A 9,807-nucleotide genomic window follows, 5' to 3' on the forward strand; every position below is an offset into this window, starting at 1 on the left:
CCTCCCGCTGGTCTGAACTACCTCACACGGAAGGAACCTGGCCATGACATTCTTCTCTCATCTCACTTAGAATGAAATCCAAAGCTTCGTGATACTCATAACCTGGTTGTTCCCTCTATTCTCATTGCTCTGCAGATACTCTGGGCTCTGACTCTTTTCAGACAAGCACCCCTGCCTCAGGGTCTTTGCACATCCCACCAATCTGTTAGAAAGCTCTTCCCGCAGGCATGTGCATGGCCCATCCCACTTAATTTACACCAAAGCTCATCTTGTCTATCATCTGCCTCCTTGCAAGAACTGAAGCTCCCAGGGCTCATGGGGCACATTTTCCACCTGCTTCCCCAGCGCCTGGGGTGATGGCCAGCACATTGGAGATGCTCAGTAACATGAGTTATGGATAAATTAGTGAATGGTCAGGGCCACAGTGTGGGGATGCTCTGGAGCCTGTATCCTGCCCGGAGGGGTGTGTTCTGAGCCCCCACAGAGCCCCTGCCCGCGCCCAACTATACAGACCACCTGGCTGCTTTCTCTGACCTTTGTAGGTGCAGCCCCACCTGCCTTCTTCACAGACCCTCTTTTTTCTTCCATTCAAACCCTGCTTCTACCTCCTGGCCAAGCTCACTTAATTGTCTTCCACATCACTGCTGTGTCTGGGGTTGGGGGAGGGGGGAGTCTGGGGCAGCTCTGCCAAGGGGCTAGTGTAGAGTTGCATGAACTGGCACCGTTTTCCAAAGGTGGGGGGGGCGGTCTTCCCTGCTGCACCTGGCTCCTAGACACCTGCTGGGTGATTGAGGGGTGGTATTGACCAGGCAGCAGCAAAGTTCCTCACGTGTCAGGCCTCACTGGGCCTCCTTGGTAGCTTAGCTGGTAAAGAATCCACTCACAATGCAGGAGAACCTGGTTCAATTCCTGGATCAGGAAGTTCCCTTGGCGAAGGGATAGGCTACCCACTCCAGTATTCTGGGGCTTCCCTAGGTGGCTCAGGCCGTAAAGAATCTGCCTGCAATGCGGGAGACCTAGGTTCAATCCCTGGGTTGGGAAGACCCCCTGGAGGTGGGCATGGCAACCCATTCCAGTATTCCTGCCTGGAAAAATCCCCATGGACAGAGGAGCCTGGTGGGCTACAGTCCATGGGGTCTCAGAGCTGGACACGACTGAGTGACTAAGCACAGCACAGCACTGATGGAAATGGGCCCCCTGCCTCAGGTGTTCTGTGCGCCCCCCGCCCACCCCTTGCCCTGGTGACCTGCTGTGTTCATCAAGCCGAAAGCAGCTGCCCCAGGCACAAAGAGGTACGAGTCCTGGCTGGCAAATGCCGAGAGGGTGCTTCTGCCAGCCTGTGCTCAAGAGTGATGAGTTGAGTCCTGCAGCTCCGAGGACGCTGCGTGCTATTTAGGCCACTGACACTGGCTGTGGTGCTTCTGCACAAACGGCATGTTTTGGACACCTCACTATTGTCCGATGCGTTCTCACCCCCCACTGCACCCCAAGGTTTCAAGTTCCTGGAGCCTGTTGGAGAGTTCGTGTTTTTCCTCCTGTGCCAGCCATGGTTCCAGGAGGAATACTGTGTGGCCCTCGGGGAAGGGGGTCACAATGAAGGGAACGGAATTTGTGTTTTTATAGCCAGTCACTCACCTTGCACCAGGCCGTGTGTGTGTTAGGACCTTGATCCCCCAGTCACAGCCCTAAGGCACTAAGTAACTCACACAGAATCCCATGCATGCCTGCTGACCACACCCCAGTGGTCGGGTGCCTCTGTTAAACCCACTTCTAACTCCAGGCTCGGGGCATTTCGCTAAAGCCAGGTGTTGGAGTCCAAAGCCTTTCCTGATGAAGCTCATTGCGAGAGAAAGAAGACATCACAAACCAATAAACCGCAGAACAGCCAAACACAGCTAAGAGCTGTAGCACAGAAGGAACGCAGGGGGCCTCCCCGGCCTCTGAGTGAGTCTGAGCTCGACTTTGCTCTTTCCTCTGCTGCCACCCAGCGCCCCCAAAGAGAGGCTGACCAGAAACCACACCAGTTTCCTTTAGCCTCAGCTCAACAATTTTGGAGAAGGCAAGTAACCCTTTAAGAATCTGCTTAAATGTGGGGAAATCACACAGGAAAATGCCCGTGCCCAAGTTTCTGAAAACACTTGCAGGGGTATGCCAAGGATGCTAGATAAAGAATCCCCTTTTCAGAATCTAAATGTGAAATCAGGAGTGGTGTTTGTACTCTATGGCCATCAAATCCTTGATTTCCTGAGGTCCAGGTGTGAAGAGCAAAACCTTGCAACTGAAGGCACCTGGAATCAGGATGTGTTCGGAGGGTCACAAAGCAGCCTGGACTGGGCCCACAGCAGAAATCCAAGAACAGATCCCCGATTCTACAAAAACATACTTGAGGTATTGGAGAGACTTCAAATCCATGGGAGAAAGGGCAGAAGACTTCACAGTGTCGGGATAAGTGTTTGCTAGTTTGGCTTTTCCTCCTTAACAAACTAACCCAAATCTTAGTGGCTTAATGCAGTCATTTATTTGCTCATGATCCTGTGGGTAGACAATTTGGGCTTGCTCAACAGGACAGTGATTTTGCTGACTTCTTCTGAGCTCACCAAGCATCTTAGCAATCAGCACATTCCCTTTTCCTCATCAGTAAAGTGCCAGCATTGACTGACTCTGCTCTACACTCTTGCATTTTTTTCATCTTGCTAGTGTCACTGATGGCATACCATATTCTGTATCTTATACCAGTTTTTTTATTTGTGAAGTTTGTGATCAGCTCTGAAGTATCACCTGCTTCTATGCCCTATGCCTAACTTTGTGAGTAGATGTAATGCTACTCACATTACAGAAAGCCATATGACCTTTCTATAAATTGCAAACTATGTACTTTAAAAACTTTTTATGATACAGCAGTAATTCTAATTCATGGCAGAAAATTTGGGAAATATGGAAAAACATAAGATAAAAAATATTTTTAAGCCCATAATCCCTGCAGCCCAAAATAGTATTTCCTCCTGGTATTTTTTTCTATTAATATTTTTTCTACATTTTTCAGATTTTGCATAATGAACATACTGTCACATTTGTAATCAGAAAACAAACATTCGCAGTTACAATAGGGTTCTATCATGCTCTTTGCAGGTTTGGCCAGAGAGAGAAAATGAGAAAATAAAACAGCAGGACGGGACTCCCCACTGTTCCTGCTGCAAAGGCCCTGAAACGGGGACTTGACTGTTTTCAGGGGCTGAAGTACTTTGTGGATCTCTTCCGCCACATATTCTTCACTCAGCATTCCATGCTGCCTGAGCTCTTGACAGATTAAAAACAAACTCAGTCGACCTCTGGATGGCTTTTGAAGTATCTGCTGAGACATGCCAAAAGTGACGTTCACTCATTAATGTTATCTAATACCCAGCTCCTCCTTCCACTGTTCCCAATTCTCAAAAATATCTTTTTACAATTTGTTAGAAACAGTATCCAAAGGACCACAGCGTCCTCTAACGTCTGTAAAGTTTTTACACTGTCTTTTCTTCCCAGGGCCTGTTCGATTGAGCGCGGAGAGGCAGTCAAGCGCACACCAATCCCCAGAAGCGGAACGCCGGCCAGAACCCCAAACCTCGGATGCAAGCTTCTGCCTCCCCTGGGAGCATCGCCGAAGTGAGTGGGCTTCGGCGGTTACCACGGAGATTCTGGCTTGCGGCCCTGGTTGGCTGAGACGCCTCCACACCGCCCCCTCTGCTCAGCTCAGGGGCAGAAGTAAGCAGAAGCGGAGATTTCTCAGGGACTTCTGGGAAAGGGAAGTCCCTGAGAACGGAAACGGAAGCGACTTGGCCCGGTGCATTCTGGGAGTTGCAGTTCAGTTGTCTAGGGATTTTGTACCCCTCAGGCCAAGCGGTCTGGGAGCGTCGCGCGAGTAGCCACGGACGGAGGAGGGCAGGCTGGAGCTTGGTTTTCCACAAGGTCGGTGCGGCCTGAGGCCCTGCTGTCCCATCTCCACTCCGACCGGGAGCAGCGGCCATTAGGCGTTGGGGCTTGACGGGGAGCTGGACCTCAGGTCTCTCAGAAGCCGCGGAGCCCCAGGGCACCCGCTCGGCTCATGAAGAGCAGAGGTGGAAAGGGAACGGAATGTCAAGTGCTTAAACGATTTGAACGGACCCAGAGTTTCCTGGTTGTGACAGCAGCCTTGGTGCAGTGGGCCAGATTTTAGTCTCGGGACTGCAACCTGCAACCCCTAGACGGTGAGCCTTTGCCAAAATGTTTGCTTGGAAACCCCAAATTTGACTTGAAGCAGTTGTTTTTTTGGAGGCCTTGTGAAGGACTTGCATTTATCCGTACACTATAATCTACACCTTTCCAAGATTTCTTAACACTTGCTGAAAATTGAGTATGCAAATCTTTAATTAAGGAAGCAAAGTGGTTTCCACAATTTAAGTGACTATTCATTTGGGTTTTTCAGAGGTTTGTATTTGTTAAAAAAAGAGAGAAAGGAACAATTCTCTAGTGCCTTACCTCTCTTGGTACCAGAACATCTCTTATGTTTATGATCAGTGAAAATGCTGTTGTCTCTAGTTAATGATTCCACCCAAATGTTAACTGTGATCTTAGATCACCTCGTCATACTGCCCTTCCATTTTCAACCAGTTTGATAACACCTCCTCAGACTTTGTATCTTCTCTAGTATGGTATCTTGTCTTTTCTGTTGACTGGAGGTCAGTCTTTGTCCTTCAACACAGACTTTTGGGAGATTCAGATTATATCCTTTTAAAAACTAATAGTGCTTGAAACATTTCAAAATATTTAAGTAATGACAGTTTTTATTTTGTTGCGTATTTTTTTTTTCCAATTAGAAGAATTCTCAGTTTCTGAAATTAGTCTCAGCCCAGGAAAGAATTGTGGAGATCTAGTGAGATGTTGATGTCTTTAGAGGCACTTATTCAGAGAGGGATAAATCTGTATGTGCAACTTAGGGGTGAATGTTTAGGAATGTGATCTCAAAAATGTTATCCAAAGAGCTCTCCTTAATGCCTTAAATTCTGCCGTTCTGTTCAGATTTAGACCTTCCTCAGTGATTATTCCTTTGTACATTGCTTTTTCAGGTGCTTTTTTTACATTCCTTAATGGTTTCTCTCCAGGTGCTGTCACTCTGACAGCATTCATTCTTTTGCATTTTCTAACACTGTTATGCTTCCCCTTCATTATTTGTATTTTGAAGAGGTACCTGTCCATTCTCTCATTTAAGCTCTGTTCAGTCTCCAGATATTGTGGTAGTGTAGTGGACAAAGCCTGAGTTCTATATCTGACCATCTCATTAATAACTTCTGTATCTTTAGGTTAATCACATAACCTCTCTAGTTCTAAACGTGTTTATCTTTAAGTGAGAAGGTTAAACTTCTACATCTTTAAAACATTTTTTTCAGCTTTCAGAGTCTTTGCCTGTTGGACTAGCTTCTTCCCCAGCACTTCTGCCTCTATTTATCTCTACTCCACTGGCTTATTATTTTCCCAGATTTCAAGACTAAATATACATTCTAATTTTAGTAAGGTTATTTTTTTTTAATCCTGAATGCAGTTCCCCAGCACAGAAAATGTTTTTATAAATTTTTTATTCCCCTCAGATGTGAAGACCAGAGCAGATACCAAAGAGATCAGTAGAATATACTTTTGAGTAAGCAGCAACATCTCTGTCGTCATTGAAAGGCTCAGAGATGTGTCCAAAGGGTATTTATTTGAAGGAATCTGTGAATTTGAGGCCAAGATAGAAAAGCAGAAGGAGAACTCTATAGGCAAAATTTCAAAAAAAAAAACCTAAAAAAACTCTCTCGCCCAAACCAGTGATTTCCAGCAAATAATAGTTGCCCATGAAAACTATCTTGTGAGGAAAATGGGCATACTTTTAATGAATTTGAGAGAAGTTTTGATTTAAGATATAAACTTATCCCAAAGTATATTACTTGTTCAGAAGAGAAACTACATATATATACTTGATCCATTTGGGAAAAATGTCAAATGAAATTTATCTCCAATTAAGTCAAAGAACTTCTAAAAAGAAAGCATAATTGTAATGACTTTGGAAAAAATTTGAGTGACCGTTCAAACTTTATCATGAAAGAATTCATACTGGTGAGAAACCTCATAAGTGTGATGACTGTGGAAAAGCATTTATCCAGAATTCATGTCTTACTGAATATCAGAGAACTCATACTGGAGAAAAACCCTGTAAATGTAAAATTTGTAGGAAGGCATTCACTGTAAATTCATCTGTTCAGCATCACTGAACAGCAACATTGGGGAGAAACCTTATATATGTAATGAATATAGGAAAGTGACTACTCATCCTTTATTCATCATCAGAGAATTCACAGTGGGGAGAAACCCTATGAATGCATTGATTGGGGAAGTCCTTCACTGATACCTCATCTCTTACACAACTTCAGAGAATTCACATGGGAGTGAAACCCTGTAAGTGTAGTGATGGTGGGAAGGCATTCAGATGAAGTACACACCTTACCCAACACCAGAGAATTCATACTGAGGAAAAGCTTTATAAATATAATGAATGTGGAAAAGCATTCAGTGCCCACTCAGTGTTTACACAACACCAGAGGATTCACACTGGAGAAAAACCCTATACATGCAGTGAATGTGGGAAGGACTTCCCTGAAAACTCATCCCTTACTGAACATCACTGAATTCATTCCGGAGAGAAACCTCATGAACACAGCAAATGTGGTAAAGCATTTAGCCAGAGCACTCATCTTACTCAACATCAGAGACTTCATACTGGAGAGAAACCCTTTAAATCTGATAGATGCGGAAAAGCATTTGGTAACAGTCCAATCCTGATCAAACATCAGCTTCACACATTAGTCATCTTAATGATACTGTTTCATGGACTACTTTATCCTTTCATGATCCACTCTTAACATTTTGGTCGTCTCTTACCCATACCACCCACTCTTCTGCTTACAGTTTGAATCTAGGAATGTTGTACTCCTGGGATAAAGTGAAACATTGGGTAATATTTTAAGTTTCCCATACTGACACTGTTTTGTTAGGTGCATAGATTAGGCTGTTTTCTTGGAGAATTAGTCCATTTATCATTATTTAATGCCCCTTCTTATCCCTTCCTGGAAAATCCCGTGGACAGAGCAGCCTGATAGGCTACAGTCCATGGGGTCGCAAAGAGTTGGACACGACTGAGCAACTTCACTTTCACTTTTTCTTTCTTATCCCTTAGTATCTTACCTGAAGTCTGCTTTGTCTGAAATTAATAAAAGGTAAGTCGGCTTGCTTTTGGTTAGTGTTAGCATGGCGTATTTTTCTCCATCTCTGTACTTTTAACACGTTTGTTACTGTTTTCTATGCTTTGTATTTGTTGTTTTCTATCTTCCATCTTCTTCCATCTCTGATTTTAATTGAGCATTTTACAACTCCATCTTCTCTCTTGTAGTAGATTAATTATATCTTTTAAACAGTTTAGTGGCTCCCTTAGAGCTTGCACTATACATTTTTAAATTAAGTGCACATTTAAATAAAAAGATCCTGCTCCACGAATAGCACAGGTAACTTACATCAGAGTATTCCCATCCTTTGTGGTATTGCTGTCATTTATTTCACTTATACATATGCTATGATCACCCAGTATGTTGTTATTATTGCTTTTAATAAACAATTATTTTTGAGAATAAGATTTTTTTTTATCCTTCTAAAATTTCTCACTGGTGCTATTCATGTCTTGATGTAGATCTAAGTTTCTGAACTAAATAAATTTTCTTCTGCCAGAACAATTTTTCTTTTGGCCATGCCACGCAACATGTGGGATCTTAGTTCCCTGACCAAGGATTGAACCTGTGCCCTTTTCTGTGGAAGCACAGAGCCTTAACCACTGGACCACCAGGGAAGTGCTCGCAGTTTTATTCTTATATAAATATCCCTTTGAACTGGTTTTAATATCTGACTGGTTCTCTTACTAAGTTGAATAAAATCTTTGATATGCATATTTTGCATTTATATGCCGTGATCTTACCTTAGAAAGAAAAACCTCTTGAAATTCATACGACAAAATTAACCATTTCAAAGTGATTCTGTAGAAAATAGTACGTTCACAAGGTTGTACAATCATCACATGAATCTAGTTCTATAACATTTTTATCACCCCAAACTAAAACCCCTTATCCATTAAATAGTAACTTCATTCCCTCCTTCCCCCTGGCAAAGCACCTGTTTGCTCTTCTTCTTTTGGCTTCACCAGTTCTGGGTATTTCATGTAATGGAATCATACCATATATGATCTTTCCTATCTGACTTTTCACTTGGCACGTTTCAAAGTTCATCCTCACCATAGCATATATCGGCACTCCTAACATGGTTTTTTTCTAGCATTTACTGTAAGTATGGTCAAGGAGCGGTTCTCAAAGTGTAGTGCATGGGTCAGCAGCATCTGCATCACCTGAGAACTTGTTAGAAATTAAAATTCACTGGAACTGTAAGATTAAATGTCACAGAAACTCTGGGGGTGGGGCCAGCAATCCATGTTGGAACACGCCTTGCAGGTGATTTGCAGGTGTGCTAAGTGAGAAACCCCTTAGTCAAAATACAGTTAAGATACAGCCTGTCACCAACGTCAAATCAGGAAGAATCCAGGGGGAAAAGCCAACCAGTTGCAACGTACAAAATGTCTTCTTGTCACTTAAAAGCAGGATTAGAGAGGTAACATGATTTTGAAAGAAAAAAGGTAATTATCTGTGGCCTTTTGTTATAAACAGTAAAAGAATGAAAAAAAAATGATCTTTTAAAGTATGAGTTTATTCTCCAGGTTTTCTTAAATACCACAAATTAGTGCTTTTATTGCAGCTGTATTCAGAAGCTGAAAACAATTTAAAATACATCCTTTTATCATACATTTAGTACTTGTAAGAGACAGAATGGAACAGTATCAATTTTAGAGATGAGTTTGATTCAATAAAAAGCATATGGAAATTGAAGATAATTACAGAAATGATTGAAAGCATAAATTATATAGAAATAAAAGGGTGAAAGGTGTTTCATTAAAAAAAAGTCCCTGTTACCTCTCCTGCTGGTTAGTAACCTAATGAAAACAGTAAGGCAAGTATTCAAACCAAGTGGTTCTATCCTTTTCATGCATGCAGCTTTAGGTCAGAAATTGGCGGGGGCAAGGGCGGGGGGCAGGATTAGGTTCTAAACATCCCAAATATTTTACTGCCTTAGGCTAATGGATCTTTTTAACCCTAAGAAAGTGGTAGTAATTCTTGTTTGCTTGGACAGAAAAAACAAAAAAAATGGATGAACAGTTAACCAAATCAAGTGGGATTTAGTCACTGGGACACAGTTACAAGTGGCCCCAAATGAGAACACACAAAAAGCTTAGTCTGAGGATGAGAATGTTAAAATTTAAAAAAAAAAAAGGAGAGGAGCACTTGAGATCTTTGTAGCAATATATTTGGCCAAATAGTCAAGGTTTGGCACATACGAGGGGAATGAGTCCCTAGAAAGATGAAGTTAGTGAGAACATTCCAGTTAGTTCCAATTCAGTTTACAAATTAACAATACAAAATGATTTTATTTCCCATCCCTTCCCTTCAAAAGAAAATTAAAAATTATATTCTTGGTGCTATGCTAATGTTTGTGAGCTTGCCGTACTTCTGGTTAGTTTTTAAAGATGTGTTGTGTGCTGTGCTTAGTCACTCAGTCACGTCCAACTCTGTCCATGGGATTCTCCAGGCAAGAATGCTGGGGTGGGTTGCCATGCCCTCCTCCAGGGGATCTTCCCAACCCAGGTCTCCCACATTGCAGGCAGAT

The 9,807-nt window shown here is 42.8% G+C and overlaps 2 long non-coding RNA genes across 3 annotated transcripts; one reads left to right on the top strand and one right to left on the bottom strand.

The window, feature by feature from the left end:
• Positions 1 to 2,495: 2,495 nt before the first annotated feature.
• Positions 2,496 to 3,537, bottom strand: LOC110146417 (uncharacterized). 2 transcript variants are annotated; one of them, XR_011492418.1, is made up of 2 exons: positions 3,447 to 3,537; positions 2,496 to 3,349 (listed from the first exon to the last, which is right to left on the bottom strand). It is a non-coding gene; the product is annotated as an uncharacterized lncRNA (long non-coding RNA). The 2 variants fall into 2 exon arrangements; XR_002316543.2 differs by having other exon boundaries at positions 2,496 to 3,352.
• Positions 3,296 to 9,027, top strand: LOC139039167 (uncharacterized). Its single transcript, XR_011492417.1, has 2 exons — positions 3,296 to 3,368; positions 3,526 to 9,027. It is a non-coding gene; the product is annotated as an uncharacterized lncRNA (long non-coding RNA).
• Positions 9,028 to 9,807: the final 780 nt, after the last annotated feature.

Source organism: Odocoileus virginianus, chromosome 17 (genome assembly GCF_023699985.2).
Source record: "Odocoileus virginianus isolate 20LAN1187 ecotype Illinois chromosome 17, Ovbor_1.2, whole genome shotgun sequence".
Classification (NCBI taxonomy): domain Eukaryota; kingdom Metazoa; phylum Chordata; class Mammalia; order Artiodactyla; family Cervidae; genus Odocoileus; species Odocoileus virginianus.